This window comes from Pristis pectinata, chromosome 1, assembly GCF_009764475.1.
Source record: "Pristis pectinata isolate sPriPec2 chromosome 1, sPriPec2.1.pri, whole genome shotgun sequence".
In the NCBI taxonomy this organism is placed as follows: Eukaryota; Metazoa; Chordata; class Chondrichthyes; order Rhinopristiformes; family Pristidae; genus Pristis; species Pristis pectinata.
The window spans coordinates 130,218,801-130,236,964 of NC_067405.1; positions in this window are offsets into that span (position 1 = coordinate 130,218,801).

The window sequence follows — 18,164 nt, forward strand, 5'->3', positions numbered from 1 at the left end:
CCCCCTGAACCTTTCCTATCCATGTACCTGCCCAAGTACCTTTTAAATGCTGTTAATGTACCTGTCTCAACCACTTCTTCTGTCAGCTAATTCCATATACTGACAACCCTCTGGATGAAAAAGTTGCCCCTCAGGTTCCTATTAAATCTCCTCCCCTCACTTTAAACCTATGCCTTCTAGTTCTTGATTCCCCAACCCTGGGAAAAAGACCGTGCACAAAAGACTTGGCCGTGAATGTAGCAGGAATGATTACTAAGTTTGCGGATGACAAGCAAGTTGTGCTGTGGATGGCGAGGAAGATTGTCTAAGGCTACAGCAGGTTATAGAGCAGAGGGAAAGTTGGGTGGAGCATTGGCAGATGAATTTAATCCCAACACGTGTGAGGTGATCCATTTTGGGAAGTCAAATCGGGGGAGGACATATACGGTAAATGGCAGGGTGCAAAAGAATGTTGATGAACAGAGACACTCGGGGTCCACGTCCAAAGATCCGTGAACGTAATAACACAGATGCATAGGGTGGTTATGAAAGCAAGTGGCATAATATAAGAGTTAGGACACTATGTTTCAACATTGCCAAACACTGGTTAGGCTGCACTTCGAATATTGTGTGCAGTTCTGGCTGCCACACTACATTGGTATTAGTATTGGTTTATTATTGTCACTTGTACCGTTCTTGCGTACCGTTCATACAGATCAATTCATTACACAGTGCATTGAGGTAGCACAGAGTGCATTGAGGTAGTACAGGGTAAAAACAAAAACAGAATACAGAGTAAAATATCACAGCTACAGGGAAGTGCAGTGCAGGTAGACAATAAGGTGCAAGGTCATAACAAGGTAGATTGTGAGGTCAAGAGTCCATCTCATCATATGAGTCTTATCACCATGGGATAGAAGCTGTCCATGAGCCTGGTGGTATGTGCCCTCAGGTCCCTGTATCTTCTGCCTGATGGGAGAGGAGAGAAGAGAGAAAGACTCAGGTAAGGATATGATGCACTGGAGAGGGTGCAAAGAAAATTCACCAGGATGTGGCCTGATTGGAGGACTTTAGTTATGGAGAGAGATTGGATAGGCTGGGCTTGTTTTCCATGGAGTGAAGGAGGTTATATAAAATTGCAAAAGGCATAGATGGGGTAGATAGTCAATTTTTTTTTTCTCATGGCAGCGGTATCAAAAACAAGGGAACACAGGTTTAAGGTGAGAGGAAGGAGTTTCAAAAGGGGATCTGAGGGGTAAGTTTTTTCGACAATGAGTGATTGATACCTGGAACTCGCTGCCAGAGGAGGTGGTGGAATCAGATAAATCACTATGTTTGAGAGTCATTTAGGCAGACACGTGAACAGACAAGGCAAAGAAGGCTATGATTTTAATGCTGGCAAAATGGGATTTGTGCAGATGGGCAAAATGATCAGCATGGCTGAGATGGGCTGAGGGTCCCACTTTTGAGCTGTATGACTCCATGACTCCATGACTTTCACTGGCAACTTGTCCAATATTTATCTGTAAGCCAATATCACTGAAATAAAATAGAATAGCTGGTCATTTCCTCATTGGTGTTTGTGGGAACATGCTCTGTGTAAATATGTTCTTACATTTCCTGCGTTACAATAGTGCATTCGCTGTAAAGATTTTGGGACATCCTGGGACTGTGAATGTACAACCTTTCATCACACTCCATCACTGAACGATTATTTTCTGTTCTTTAATGTTTCTATTTGATCTTTTAAACCCTTTGCTTCCAGAAGCTACTTACTCTCTTGAAGAGTTTAAGATTAATTTCCTGGAGATGATAAATTCCAACCTTGAAATCTCAGCCAGGCAAAAGTGGCCCTTGAAAAGAAAACTCAGGTTAGCAATCTAGTGCTACAATGCACAGCATTCAGCTCTTTTAGTTGTTTTCTACAGGTGACATGTCTGCAATCACAAGGGGCTTAGAGTGCTCATAATGCATTTGAACATCAATGCATGTCATCCATGTAATGTTCACTGCCATTCTTAACCAGATATTCATCAGGAATCTTGTTAAAAGGGTTGACTGACACGCCATTACCTGAAGTTGATGAGATTCTTTTCCTTCTTTCTACTTTTCTTCTGTGGCGAAACCAGGTCTGATTTCATGGAATTGCTGAAAGCTGACCAATTTCCATTCACCCTCCAGCTCGAGGAATAGAGTTTAAATTAAATCACCTTCTCACTGAGATGACCCATCTCAATCTTCTTTTTTTCAACATGAAGAAGCTCGGTTCTGTGAATGCCCCCCTGATTGCACAATGGTTTCCCATCGCTTTTCTCAAACACATCAATGTCTTTTTAAAGGGACATTGCAGGAAATGGCAGGCAGTGTTCCATGGAGTGGCTTAAATAAGACATAAAACAACATTCAGGACCAACCTCATTCACAATTGGACCCTTTCAGTAGCCCCTGAATAATGTTCCAAAGCTTCTCATCTTCTGCTTCTTTCAATGGGCAACTATCACTATTTACGCATCTCCTGCACATGATCTTACATTTATATAAAATTCAATCTGTTTTTTTCAATTACTCCCAATGCCAATGTTTATTGCCCAAGCCTATTCACCTATACCGAATGGTTTTCTGTGCCTGTTCAAAAGTAAACCACTTTGCTGGAGTAACATTAGTTTGGCAGATCTTTCCTCGGGCACCAGCTGAGGTTTGATAGTCACCACTTCTGATTCTAACTTTTATTTTCAGATTTATTTAATTACATAAATTAAAGTTCCCCAGCTGCCAGGGCTGGATTTGCATTCCTTCTGCCAGATCAATTGTCCAGCCTTCTGAAGTTCTAGCCCAGTAATTCAACTATTACACTAACTTATCCTCTTCTGAAGTGCCAACCACTTAATTAAACTGGAATCCTTTGAATTTATCTAATTTAATCATGCAAAATATTTTGTTGTCTTCAATGTATTTTATAATTTGATGCTGGTAAGTTACAAATTGTAATTTTATTCATAGCTGAACATATATCAATAGTTGCTTTTCCATCCATGTGTAAGCAATTAACACCAATCTTTCTACATTCAGCCCTCCCCATTACCATAAAGCAGTTAGCATCAATTGTTAGACATGTAACTTTTAGAAGTTTTATATTGTTAAAACTCATAGCAGATTTCTTGCTTGGTTATTTATTTTCAATGTTTGTCATTTCAGAAATATTTCATAAGTAATGACTTCTTAAGTCACTTATCATTAACTTTTAATATTACAACAACCTACAGCCTGCCCCATTCAAACTGTTATCAATGACTAAACTTACTTTTATCAACTCCATAGTTTCCCTGTACTGACAATGGGTCTTTGACCTGAAACATCAACTCTTTCCACAGATGCTGCCTGACTTGCTGAGTGTTTCCTGCATTTTCTATTTTTTTTTAATTTCAGAAAGCACCAAGAAGACGGTAGGATTAAGGGAGTTTTAGGAATTCTGACCGGGTAAGTGGTTTGCTGTGGGCACAGATATTTGATATTGATATAGATATTTATTTATTAGTCATATGTACATCGAAACACACAGTGAAATGCGCCTTTTTGCATTACTGTGAATGTGCTGGGGGGCAGCCTGCAAGTGTCGCCACGCTTCCAGTGCCAACATAGCATGCCCACAGCTCCTAACCTGTATGTCTTTTGGAATGTGGGAGGAAACCGGAGCACCTGGAGGAAACCCACGCAGACACAGGAAGAACCTACAAACTCCTTACAGACAGCGGCCGGAATTAAACCCGGGTCACTGGTGCTGTGATAGCGTTACGCTAACTGCTATACTACCGTGCCCCCCTATCCCAGGATAGGTTAGTCAGCACTTGGAAATGCCAAAGTAATTAGAATGAATGGTGAACACATGCGACTTTGACTCAATGCCGACAGTCAACTGAGTTTGTGCAGGCCCCTGAAATAATTCATCTTGCAGTCAGCAGTAGCTGCACTGAGTGAATACCATACTAATATACACTCATTTTCAGTCTTGATTTATTAATTTTAAATATACTTCTACACTCAATCTCTGTTGTACTAATGTACTACCATTGTACCATTGTGTCTCAATAGGTAACAAATCTCCTGATTTCCATAAAGAATCTTTAATTATGCGTTTTGTAATTGTCATCTTAGTAATAGTAGTTTTACAGTTCATTAGTCATCATCCTAATTAATGGATTTCTGTAAAGTTGAAACACATTTATCTTTTAGCCATTTTTCTGCATCTCCTCACACAAAGGAATTGGGTATTAGTTTCAGGTGCAATTCTGCAGACAATGCAGTCCTCCATTAAGTAAGTATTTTTGTCTGAGCTGTGACTTTGAGCATTAGCAGACTGTTAAACCCTGGGAGACCACACAAGCAAAGCTAATCTCATCTCCATCTGAAGTTCAAATATGCACCATAGCAACATGAAGTACTAAAGAGCAACAAAATGGCCTAGATTTCAAAGGTAAGTGTCCCATAATCTGTGAGCTGCCACTGCAGATATTATACTCTTATATTATATGTTGGTGTTGACTTGCTCTGTAGCATAATGGAGACACAAGAGACTGCAGATTCTGGAATCTGGAGCAACAAATAATCTGCTGGAGGAACTCAGTTGGTCAGGCAGCATCTGTGGAGGGAAGTGGATAGTCAACGTTTGGAGTCGAGACCCTTCAGTCCAGATGATTTTTAACAGATTCCTAATGTCAACTGTCCATTTCCTTCCACAGATGCTGCCTGACCTGTTGAGTTCCTCCAGCAGCTCTTTCGTAGCTCTGTAGCATGTCAGACTAGATAAAACAGCATTTCATTAATGTAAGATGGCACAATTGGCATATCTTGGCATTTGCCAAGCCTAAATGGATGAAAACTCTGGCATCCATCCACTACTTCCATGGCGCTGTCCTCTGATCCTCCTGAGGGAATTCTTGCTCTTCACACTTTTTTCCTCTCTCAAGTAGGCATATATATCTGTAGATTTTATCTGGAATAATTCTGCTAATCATTACATCTCATAGAGTCGTAGAGTCATACAACATGGAAACAGGCCCTTCAGCCCAACTTATCCATGCCAACTGTGTTGCCCAGTGAGCTAGTCCCATCTGCCTGTGTTTGGCCCATAGCCCTCTAAACCCCTCCTATCTATGTACTTATCTAGATGGCTTTTAAATGTTGCTAATTTGCCTGCCTCAACCACTATTTCTGGCAGCACATTCCAAATACACACCACCCTTTGCATGAAGCAGCTACCCCTGATATCCCTTTTTAGTCTCTCACCTCTGATCTTAAACCTATGTGCTCTTGTTTTCAGCACCACCTAGCTGGGAAAAAGACTGTGCACTTTCACCCTATGTCCCTCATGATCTTATATACCTCTATCAGGCCACCCCTCAATATCCTACATTCCAGGGAATAAAGTCCTAGTCCACGCAACCACTCCTTGTAACTCAGGCCCCCAAGTCCAGGCAACATCCTGGTAAATCTTTTTTGCACTCTTTCTAGTTTAATAGCATCTTTCCTATAATAGAGTGACCGAAACTGTATACAATTCTCCAAGTGCAGCCTCACCAAAGTCTTATATAATGCATCATAACTTCCCAACTCCGATATTCAATGTCCTGAATGATGAAGGCATCTTCCTCAGCCTATCAGCTTTCTTATCATACAGGTCAAGAGGGAAGAAACTTCCTGTGCAAGAAAGCCTTTGGATCCATTCTAAGTGGTCATCCCTTTCCACAGCCATATTGTAGTCACTGTGGTTGTAAAGCAGTGTGCCGATATAAATTAGGCATGGCAGTGTAGCAGTTAGTGTAATGTTATTACAGCACCAGCGACCCAGGTTTAATTCCCGACGCTGTCTGTAAGGAGTTTGTACATTCTTCTGGTGTCCTCCTGGGTTTCCTCTGGGTGCTCCGGTTTCCTCCCACATTCCAAAGATGTCCAGGTTAGGAGCTGTGGGCATGCTATGTTGGGGCTGGAAGAGTGGTGACACTTGCAGGCTGCCCCCAGCACATTCTCAGTAACGCAAAAAGACGCATTTCACTGTGTGTTTCGATGTACATATGACTAATAAATAAATATCTATATCAATATCAAATATCTGTGCCCACAACAAACCCCTTACCCGGTCAGAATTCCTAAAACTCCCTTAATCCTACCGTCTTCTTGGTGACTAATAAATAAATATCTTATATCAATATAACCTTAAATTCAACCTTTAGATTGCAACTACCATTATGTGATGTATTAAATTTCCCATTTGATTGAAGAAATTATTATCATTTTACATGATCTGATTTGGAACTGCTTCATGCTGTCAATGGATACAAACGAGCAAATAATAAAAAGCTTTGTTTCACAGTAATGATTTCGGGGAGCAGAAATCTTCCCCAACCCAGAAGAAAATTAAAATGCTGCTGAATAATGAAAGCTATTTAATGCCCTACAATGCACATTAGCACAACCCAGTAAAACCGCAATATTCTTTCTGTGCATGGATAAACCATCAAACTTTAGGATATAAAAAAGATGCTTTTGCAGTGAGAATGCAATGAATTGTTTCTATATAACTAGCAGCATGCAGCAATGATTATTCTGCATAATACTATAAAATTAAAATTTTATTCTGTGCTTACCCCATCAGTTAACGTACACCAAAGCTTAGCATTAGCATACATATCAGATATATAAAACACACAAAGCACTGGAGGAACTTAACAGGTCAGGCAGCATTTATGGAGGGAAGTGGACAGTCAATGTTTCAGGTCGAGACCCTTCATCTGGACTGAGGGATAAGCACAAGTTCAGCCAGGTGGAGGAGGATATTGGTGGAGAGGAACTGGTTGGGTCTGTGTTCTGTAAAGAAACGGAGAGCCCCAAGGCCTTCCTGATAGAGGATAGAAGTGTACATGGACTGGACATTCATGCTGAAAATGAGTCCAAACGAAGGGTCTTAACCTGAAGTGTAGACTATCCACTTCCCTCTATAGATGCTGCCTGACCTGCTGAGTTCCTCCAGCATTTTGTGTGTTCTAGATTCCAGCATCTGCAGTCTCCTGTGTTTCCATCAAACATGCAACATGACTTAAAATCCATATTTTCATTCTGGCTGCACAGCAGTGATGTATTTAACATAAGATATCTTTATTAGTCACATGTACATCGAAACACAGTGAAATACATCTTTTACGTGTAGTGTTTTGGGGGCAGCCCGCAAGTGTTGCCACGCTTCCTGCACCAACATAGTAATGCCCGCAACTTCCTAATCTGTACGTCTTTGGAATGTGGGAGGAAACCTGAGCACCCGGAGGAAACCCATGCAGACACAAGGAGAACGTACAAACTCCTTACAGACAGTGGCCAGAATTGAACCCGGGTCGCTGGTGTTGTAATAGTGTTATGCTAACTGCTACACTACCATGCCCCCTGTTCAGTTATGATAAATAAGTGCACATTAGTGTAATAATCTACAATCTGAGGGAGATATCTAGTTTGAATGGATCTTTTGTTGCTCTATGAAGAAGTAGCTTAGCTCTGCCTACCCCATGTGCTCCCAATGCTGCATGCTCCATTATGACAAAGTTCTTTGGTTATTGCTGAGAAGCCAGCCATCAAGATTCTCTCAGTCTGATCTCCTCGTCTAAACAATTCTGAGACTGAGTTCACTGAGAATTCAAACCCATTCTCAATGGATCTTGCCCAAGATTTCATGAGAGATACCATTGCTTGGCTTTGCCCTCCTGTTATTGGGGGTTTCTGCCAGTTAGTTGCTGAGTGCATGGTGGCCCTCAAGTCTGCAATCTATCCTTTACTATCACACTGCTTTTGGTCCTGTATTTCTATATATTATCTCCGACTTCTAGTTTACCATGTCAGGTCTGGTAGGTATTCTCAAAAAGCCTCACATGGGCATTTTGCTCATGTCTGCTCCTGAGCCTCTTGTGTCAAAAAGAATGTACACACAGGCTGACTAGAAATACTGAGCAGTGAAAGTGATTAAAAGCAGATCTACCAACCTATTGAGGAGCAGAACCAGTAATCTTACCCCATAAGATTAAAATAAAGCTTACTTGTCCTCTTTAGGAACTAAGTTTGAAAGAAAACCCACTTTCATTTTGTTAACAGAAGTTACACTTGTTAGATATAAGGCATTGCTCTGAAGACATTGCTTCAGGACAGACACAGTAGGAGACTGAATAAATTATATCACTATTCCCCACAATCCAAATTTAAATATATTCACAGCAGTGATAGAATAAACATTGTTTGTTTTGTTGGCAATTAAAGGAAAATTGTACACATGGAAGAGAAAGTACTATCTATCTTTAGGACCAGTGTAATCAGTGGAATCTGAAGATATATGTTGTCTCTAACCGCTTTACTGAGTGTGTCTGTTCATTCAGATAGCCTGTGGTTTGTTTTAACCTTGTCTATGACGTGGTCTTTCAATTTATACTGTGCACAAACACAGTACATTGCCATCTGCCCTTTCTGAGCCAAGCAAGAAAACTTTCAAGAGGATTATTTTTACATCCTGCCCCTACTATTGCACAATCTCCTGTAAATAGGAATCCTGCTGCTATTATGCATGGTTCAGACAAGCAAAATTGCAGAATTGAAAAGGCCAGATGATTTTCCTCTCCTTTGACATGCCACAAAGTGGATCAGGCTTATCAGCAGTTCTGGTGGGTAATTCAGGTACTCTTGAGCTTAGATCAGTCAGAACCTGAAAAATCAATTAGAACAATTTCAAAGATTCATATGTATATCACAGTTCCAATAAAGCAAAATGATTCTATTCAAAAGGCAGATATTGTTTCTCTCCTCCCAAGTTAAATCCTACATTTAACCCTGCACTGAAACCAGTTCAGTCTCTATTATAATATGCTTATTGTATTTTCAGCTTTACACTTCTTGTCTTGTTGATCCAGAGGGCCAGTAACCTACGGCAAGTAACAGAAGCTACAATCCCTACTTGCTTATTGTTTCTGTGGTAAAGTTAATGTAGCACAATAAGTTCCACCTTAATAAATGGCTTTACATTTCAGATTAGAGGCCAGTTTGAGAGGGTGGCCTCTAATCTGAAATGGGCACAGGTGTAAACAGTTGCCTTGAAGTCACCGTTCAGATCTAAATTCTCATAGGTTTCAGGTTAGCATATAAATAGCAGGAACCTTGCTTAATTGTCTTCATATTACCAGTTTTATACAGGAACGTAGATTCACAAACTCCAGTAGCTGATGCAAAATGGAGATTGCATATGCTGCAATCTGGAGCAATAATCTGCTGGAGGAACTCAGCAGGTCAAGCAGTATATATGGGGGAAAGGAATTCCTGATGCAGATGCTGCTCAACCTGCTGAGTTCCTCCAACAGATTATTTGTTGCATCTGATGCAAAATGTTCACTTTCAGTCAGTGAGTTTGGGCACAGGATTTTGGGTGCAATGAATCAGACGGATCAACAAGGCACTGATTCCAGGTAACCCTTTTCTAAAATTAAAACTATCATTAGGTAGTCAGCATAAGATTAAGATTAAGATCTTTATTAGTCACATGTACATCGAAACGCACAGTGAAACACATCTTTGCGTAGAGTGTTCCAGGGGCAGCCTGCAAGTGTCGCCATGCTTCCGGCGCCAACATATCATGCCCACAACTTCCTAATCCGTACGTCTTTGGAATGTGGGAGGAAATCGGAACACCCAGAGGAAACCCATGTAGTCACGGGGAGAACGTACAAACTCCTTACAAACAGCGGCCGGAATTGAACCCGGGCTGCTGGTGCTGTAACAGTGTTACATTAACTGCTGCACTACTGTGCCTGCCCATAACCTATTTAGGAACAGAAAACACAGAATTGCAGATGTCAGACATCCAAAATAAAAACTGAAAATGCTGGAAAGTCAGGAACTTCTGTGGAGAGAGAAATACAGTGAACATTTTAAGTTGATGTTCTTTCATCAAAAATGTTGACTGTCTCTTTCACTTGAGTACTTGTGTGTGCTCCCAGGCATCCTCAAACCTTTTTTTCTTCAGGAAATATCTGTTGATTATTGCCAACAGCAAAGGGAGATGGGTAATTCCTGATTATTATTGATGGCTGAGCAAGAAGGAATCATTTTAGCAGGCATGGAGACACAAGAGACTGCAGACGTTGGAATCTGGAACAACACATAAAGTGCTGGAGGAACTTAGATGGTCGGGGCAGCATCTATGGAGAGAAATAAACAGTTGACGTTTTGGGTCGAGACCCTACATCTGGACTGATTTACCAAGCTCTAGAATTCCACCTATCAACTCTCTACCAGTTTCTCTCCCTTAAACCTTCCTTTTTGACCAGTTTAATTGCTGCCAACCCTCCTGAGATCCTGAGGTGACTCAGTGCCAATATTTGGTTTGATATTGCTCTTGTGATTTTCTTACTATGTTAAGTGAGCTACTCAAATGGAAATTGTTGTTGCTGTTGTTTCCATGGTCACTGATTTTGCATTTTCTATCTAGCAGAATATCTAAAGACAAATACAAATATTTCATAATGCAGTAAAAGCAGCTTTAAACCAGAGAAATCATTATAAAGGAAAATAATTTCACTGACAACTTTTTCCTTGTTTGTTTCCCCAATTTGGATAGGGGCCAGAAGTTAAACAATATTAACAACTTGAAGGGAATAGGGATCAAACATTCTTCATCTGACTAAAATTAAACTTCCCTCTAGTTAGTGTTATTCATAAATGAAATACAATGTGTACTTTACTGCTACCTTGAACAAATTCCTTTCCAATCTGTGATATATAACCCATACAATTCCAATCAATCTTTCTGTCCTTAAACCGGCTGCATTGATTTTTTTCTTTGGGATTCTTGTATATTGGAGCTATCCACAGACATTCCAACTCAGCTTTGTGCAATTCAATGCTGAAAGTGCAGTGACATTTCTCAGTAGTTTCCTTTAACTCTGGCAGAATCTGCAGCAACCAATTTTCTATTATTGTGACCTGAATAAAACCATCAAGGCTGATACAAGCTGAAATCAGAAACATTTCAAGCCTTTTAAAAACTGGTGCTGTGCAAATCAACCAGTCTTATAAGAAATCAAATGAGTCTTTCATAAAGTGATGAGCTGATCTGTAGTTTTTGACTTGTATGACAAGTTCTCCATTTGCAGCTAGGTCTAGGGTCAAAGACAAGTCAGAGTTCTTGAAGAAATAAAGGACTGTAGATGCTGGAATCTAGATGAAAAACACTATGATGCTGGAGGAACTCAGCAGGCCAGGCAGCATCCCTGGAGAAAACAGGTCAGAGTTCCTGTCTGATATGTTAGGTGGACTTGGAATATCAAACAATTTTATTCAAAGAACAGCGGAAGATTTCTTCCATTTTCTTTGTGAAAATAACCTTGATAACAAAGCAGCATTTGATGAAATGTGATATCAAGGAGAACTGGTATGGTCAAAGTTAATGGGTATCTAGGAAAATGCACTCCAACAGACGGAATCATTCTTTGCACAGAAGAAGATGGTTGTGTTGTTGAAGGTCTATCATCCTAGTTTAGGATCCCACTGCTGGAATTCCTCAGCAGAGTGTCCTAGTCACAAACATCTACAGCAGTTTCATCAATTAATTTCTTTTTTGTAAGGTCTGATGTGAGGATATTCCCTGATGATTGAACAATGTTCATTTCCATTCACAAGCTCTTCATGCAGTAAGTCCTAGACGACATTCGGCTTTGGACTGTTAATTAGCAAGTAACATTTGAGACACAAAGGCACCAGGAAATGACCATCTTGAACAAGAGTGAATCTAATCATGTACCCTTGATTATCATTGACACGTCCTCCTCCATCAACTGTCTGGGGGTTATCATCAGCCGGAACCTCAGCTGGAACAGCCACGTAAATGCACAGCAGATAAAAGTCTGAGTGTCCTGTGACAAGTAGCTCACCTCCTCACACACCAAGACCTTTCTGCCACTTACAAAATAAAAACCAGGAGTGCAATCACCACTCACCAGGAATGCAGCTCCACCAATACTCGAGAACTTTAATACCACCCGGAAAAAAACAGCTTGCTTGATTGGTTCCCTATCCGCCATCTCAAACAGTCATTTCCTTAAAAACCATAACACTATGGCTACAGTTATTTGTCTGGGTTAATCTAGCATAACCTCTACAACGAAGAACGTTGGAACATTGACATTGTGGGCTGAAGTGCCTGTTGCTGTGCTGTTCTATGTTCTAAGAAGAGTCAAGGTGGCTCAGTGGTGCAGCTGTTAGAGCTGCTGCCTCACAGCTCCAGCAACCCAGGTTCAATCCCGATCTCCAGCTTTGCCTGCGCGGAGTCTGCACATTCTCCATGACTGTGTGGGTTTCCTCTGGATGCTCCAGTTTCTTCCTAAAAATGTGCAGGCTCGTAGGTTAATTAGCCACTGAAAATTGACCCTGGTGTGTAAATCAGTGTAAAATGTCAAGGAGTGGGGGGGGGGGGGGGGGGTGTGGGGTTGAGGATTTGATCAGAATGTGGGGAGGATAAAATCAGTTAGGGTAGGATTAGTGTAAACATGGGTGCTTGGTGGTTAGTGCTATCCTTTGTTACAGTTTCCTTCCATTCTACCTTCCTTCCTTCTATTTTCTTTTCTACAATTCCTCCTTCCTTCCTTCCATTTTTAATCCTTCCTTCCATCCATTTTACTTGCTTGCTTCCTTCTGTTTTTCTTTCTTAAATTCATCTTTCTTCTTACTATCCATCTATTTTCTTTCCTTCCTCCTATTTTTTCCTTTCTGCTTTACTTCCTTTCTTCTACTTTCTTCTCTTCCTCCCTTCCTTCTATTTTCTTTCCTTCTGCCATCTAATTTTCTTCCTTTCTTCCTTTTTAGTGAGATGCTGATGAAGAAATGCCCAGATGTTCTCATCTTGACTATGAAAGTAGAGGGACTTCTAGTTCATTGCTATCAGTAAAAGCACATTCAATATTTCAGCACAGGCTACTCTACTGGCAACATCCTTGAATCATAGAAATGGGCCCTGTGGCTCATCACGTCCATGCCGCTCTCACTGCCCATATGCATTAATTCCATTTGTCTGTATTAAGTCTGTATCCTTTTTGCCTTATCTACTTAAGTGCCTGTCTAAATATCTCTTAAACATAATGATTGTATCCGATTCCACCACCTCCTCTAGTAAAGCTCTCCAGATATCAACCACTGTCTGTGAGAGTAACTTTCCCCTCAGATCCTGTTTAAAAATCCTTCCTCTCACCTTAAACTCTGTCCTCTTGCTTTTGATGGGAAAAAGGGTTGATTTTTCAGAAGCTGTTTGTCATATGAGGATTAATTAAACAGACCAGCTCTGTACTCTCTTGAGTTTAGAAGAATAAGAGGTGATTTTACTGAAACATAGAAAATTCTTAAATAGTCTATCAGGGGAGATGTAGGGATGATGTTTCCATTGGCTGCAGCATCTAGAAGCAGGTGTCGCAGTTTCAAAGTTAGGGGCTGGCCATTCAGAACAGAAATGAGAAGAAATCTCTGCAACTAGAGATATCGAGGGATTCAAGGGCTATTGGCATTAGCACAGGAAAGTGTCAGTGAAGTGTGGAATCAGCTATGATTTCTTGAATGGCAGAGCAAACTCAAGGGGCTAAATGCTCCTGCTTCTCTTTCTTATGTTCTGATGTTCTTAACCACATCTGCACTTGAAGGGAAAAAGGGCCTCTAAGTTTCTAAAGAAATTTCCTGCAATTGATACATGGTTGGTTTTCAGTTGTATCCTTAGCTGTGCTGAAGATACTGAAGATCACAGTTCTTTCTCCTATTCTTGTTATATTTCCCACACCTTTTAGGCATAATTAAAACTCATATTATTGCAGGAAAAAGCAAGTCACCAGAGATGAATAGAGCAAGCTAGTTTATTCAAATAATGCTTAAGTACAAGAATGCTCAATTTGGAGAAAACATCCTTGCATGGGAGTTTAACTGAGAATACTTAAAAAATGTAACGAATGCATAACAATGCAATCCAAATGAAACAGTACAATGAAAATACAAGCAAAGAAAATAGAGTAAACCATAATCAGATAACAATGTGCCAGTACGCAATTTGTGATGACAACCGTGTTAAGACCAATTATTTTTGCTTTATTTGTAGTTTTTCTACTTCATTAACTGGTTAATTCAATTTACAGTTGTGTCTTTCCTGTTAGCTGATTGAGAGGATGAATCTATTAGCAGGAAGACAATGGAAGATTGATGTTAAATGGACAAAAACTTGCAAGGAAGAGGTGAAATACCAAAAAAGCTGGGCTGATTGGCTGATTGATACCAGCTAAGATCTATAAATATAGAAATGAATATCAAATCATTTAATGAAGCTGAGTAATCTATTTGTACCATATGTACTTTTACTCAACAATCAGTTCACAGTATCTTTTGCTCTTATATTCACATTTTTTATCATTTGGCATGAATATTAATCTATTTGAACACCAAGCTGCAATCCACTTACACTCTCATAGGAAAATAATTATTCACTGGAAAAAAGCATGTTTTCTTTCTAAAGTTATATCAGGTTTCAGGTCAATTGTTTTCTTTTATCTCACATTTGGAACTTTTATCTTGTATCATTTCACATAAGAAGGACACTTGTTTCAATAAACATAGATTTGTGTTGCTATTGTAAACTGTATTGCAAACTTCCTCTGTACTTAATACTTGTTTACCTCTAACCTTCACAATTCTGATGAAAAGTCATCAACCTTAAACTTTACCCCAGACTCTCACTCTCCACTGATGCTAGCTAGCTTTGATTGTTCCCAGCATTTTCTGTTTTTCTTTGCTTTCCAACATCTACTTTATAATTTGCTTTCATATTGTTGCATTACAAAATGTTGTCCGTGCTTACTGCATCAAGACGAACTGATGACCAGTTTCCTTCTGCAAATACTGAGATGAACTGGTTTTGACAACTGGGGCAGTGCACCTCATAAAAGAACCTTGTAAAGTTAAGAAACATTTTGATCCCACACCCACTTTACCTACAGCATACTGTTGTGCATTATTTATTTAACTGAAGTCCACAAACAAGTTACCTTTATGTAACCTAGCTCCTGATAGGAGTGGGTGAGATATTAATGTATAAACACTTAATGAGTTTATCTGAATTTCCTTTCTCTGATACTTTAGCAGAAGTCTTATTTCAATTATTTAAAATGCATTTGTGTTTACTTGAAGTGGTTCAGTGCTTCCACTGAATTATAGATAGGGTCAACTGTTTATTAATGCATTGGGTACAGATTTTGACTGGTGGAATCTGGATGTGATGAGGAAAGGAAATTTACTTTAAATCTGCCACATAAGCCAGGTAAATCAGGGTACACTCAAGTGCTATAAATCCTTCGTCCTTTGGTTCACATCAGGGAGCTATTACTCGTGGGCAGCAGTCATTAAAGGCAGTAAAGGCATTTGGTCTCATAATTGTGAGGTGAAGCTTAAGTAGAGAACAATATACCACTATGGGCTTTTTCCTGATGATAATCCCTTTCTTGTAAATTTTTCAAATAGCCAAAAAAAAGAGCTGTAAGAGTTAATCGCTTTTAAATTTCACAATGTAGATAATGTGCTGCATAAATGCTATCACAAAAATAATTATACTTGTAATGATCCTTCCAATGAATTCATTTCAAAATTTACTGTTTCAGCTTCTGTTTAATGGGCTTGTGTCCCATATTGTGTGACATCAGATTCCATTCAAACTTGTGTAAGGCAGATGCATTATCTGTCTGGAGCCACTGGTATGTCCACATCAATTAAAAGAGAGACAGGTTTCAGCTGAAATGTACTTACAAATGGATGCTGAAGTCTAATGTCATGGGGATAAGTAAGACAATTTCCTACCAACGCACAATTGGTTTGATATTTAGCATGCTTTTCTACATTTTTTAAGCTATATTTCCCACATCTGCTCTATGGGTGCCTCTGCATATTTTGCTTTTCAAGAAAACCATAATCATTTTGACATATAATTACCTCTTTTAAAGGGATCTACTCACATTTAACACATTCAGTAACCTCCCATTAAAATATTAAGCATAGACAGGAGTACTTTGCACACAGTTATCATTACACTTGGAAATGCATAATACATTAACAATTCTCCAGGGGAATTTGTCTGAGTTACACTGCAGGAGAGTTCCCAATGCTTGCAATAATTATACCCACCCAAGACCGTGTAAGATCCAGTGAAAGTCTGGAAGCATCAAGGCCTGTTGACTTTGCCTAAGTGAAGGCTTATTCAGGGCAACAATGCAAGCAGCATTATTCAGAGCAGATTGACTCTGACCTCACGATCTTCCTTGTGACCTTGCACCTTTCTGTCTACTTGCACTGCTCTTTCTCTGTAGCTGTGACACTTTACTTTGTACTGATATTGCTTTACCCTGTACTACCTCAATGTACGCTGTACTAACTCAATGTAACTGCACTGTGTAATGAATTGACGTGTACAATTGGTATACAAGTTTTTCACTGTACCTCGGTACAAGTGACAATAATAAACCAATACCAATACCAATTGCTGGACTTTATCAAGAGACTGCCCACTGCTGGAACTGAAGGAGGATCATTACTGGCATCCATTACTTGTCACTCATTTTAACCCCTTCTGTTATAGTGCTGCTATACTTACATATGGCACTGCTGCTCTCTCCATAACATAATGGTAACCACCTTACTATATTTGCTTCAATGCAGCGATGCTCTAATTCACCCAGGGCTTCTGCTCTGCTGCCAGAACTAAAGCAGAATGCCAACAAAATGAATGACATGGCTAAAACAGCAGAGCAGGGGTAGACCCAGGAACTGTGTGGACATTATGGCTCTCCAACCATCCAACTGAAAGTAGCAGCCCTCTCTGGAAATGGAAAAGTCAAAAGCCCCGGTACCTCCTTTACATTTCCAGAAGTGGTTTATCCCCAAACAACCCAAGCAATGGGTTGGGGGAGAGGGCAGAATTTGTCTTGGGTTGCTACAATATGCAAGCACAAGGGTATCAGCTGTCAACATTTGGTTCTATTGACATCATCGCATGGGGGTTACCAGCAGATGACTGTCTTAGACACAGCTTGGTACCATACCATGCAAAAATGCAAATATACCACACATCATCATGATGTAGGAAGTTCATCTCCAGATGTTATCAATAATAATCATAGTGTTTCAAGGATTTTGTCTTCTTGATTTACAATCTGATCACAATGTGTTAAAAATGTGTCCTTTGTAGTGTGCACTAAATGCCTGATGCAATAAAGTATATGTGTACTCCTCTGAAATTCAGTTCTATTGATATGCATAAAGCAGAGAGCAAGCTTTTACTCCACTAATGACCTTGTACAATGTGATAACGTCAATGCTGCTGTGTGTTTGTAATAAAGCAAAAGGAAAAAGATTCCTATTATTTCTCTTGAAGGCAGCCATCCTAATGTTCCTGGACCAGGATGGGTGGGACTGGCATCTGGCAGTAAGACTGGAATTTGGCCCTGAACCCAAGGTGTTCAACTCTTTTCGTAGTACCCAGAAATTCAAAGGGAGTGTCCTACGTGCTTCATGCACTTTTCCTTTGCATTTTACTCAGATGATATGAAACAAGATGGGATGAAGCCCACTGCCAAAATGATGTCCCCCACCAGATATCTGGGCAGTTCCATTTCCCCAGCATTTGTATCAGGACTGGAATTTATAATGTAAATGTGGGCAAGGAGATTTAATAGTTTCCTTGCAATGATCTACTGTTAGGAAGATGGCTTCAACCAATTGTTCTTTCTAAATCGAATGACAAGTTACTACTCCAATGGACCACCAGCACTGGAGTCTGCAGGGAAAATAGATAAAATACCTGCAATTCAATAGCAGCTTTCAAAAACCAGCCAGTTATATCTCTTTGAAGCACAGTTAATATGTTTTGTGGGAAACACAATAGTCAACTTAGCTTCTTCTTCCTCTTGGGGTTATAGAATCATACAGAATGGAAACATGTCCTTTTGCCCGTTAAGTCCATGCAGAATAATTAACTACTCATTTACACTAACCCTACATTAATCCCATTTTTTATTGTCCATACATTCTCATCAACTCCCCTTAGTTTCAACCACTAAGCTACACGCTAGTGGCAAATTACAGTGGCCAATTAA